Source organism: Diaphorina citri, unplaced genomic scaffold (assembly GCF_000475195.1).
Source record: "Diaphorina citri unplaced genomic scaffold, Diaci psyllid genome assembly version 1.1 scaffold178, whole genome shotgun sequence".
In the NCBI taxonomy this organism is placed as follows: Eukaryota; Metazoa; Arthropoda; class Insecta; order Hemiptera; family Psyllidae; genus Diaphorina; species Diaphorina citri.
Genome location: NW_007377615.1, coordinates 77,481 through 77,868, shown reverse-complemented (window position 1 = coordinate 77,868; position 388 = coordinate 77,481).

Genomic DNA, 388 nt, shown 5'->3' with positions numbered 1-388 from the left:
GGGCTAAACAAGTACAGTTACACCCAATCCCTAAGACAAGCGTCCCTTGGCATACCGTTCACATGGACATTACAGGCAAACTTAGTGGTAAGAGTGATACTAAAGATTACTTATTCGTGCTAGTAGATGCCTTTACTAAATACACACTCCTGACGTACTCTAAAAAAATTGACGCCATAAATGCAATTCGTGCATTAACAAACGCTATTCATTTATTTGGACCTCCAACACTACTTGTAGTTGATCAAGGTAGATCATTCGCCAATAAGAGTTTTAAGGACTTTTGTTCGAAAAGTCAAATCGAACTTCATTTTATTGCCACCGGCTCAAGTAGAGCAAATGGTCAAGTAGAAAGGCAAATGAGAGTTTTGAAAGATATGTTGACTGT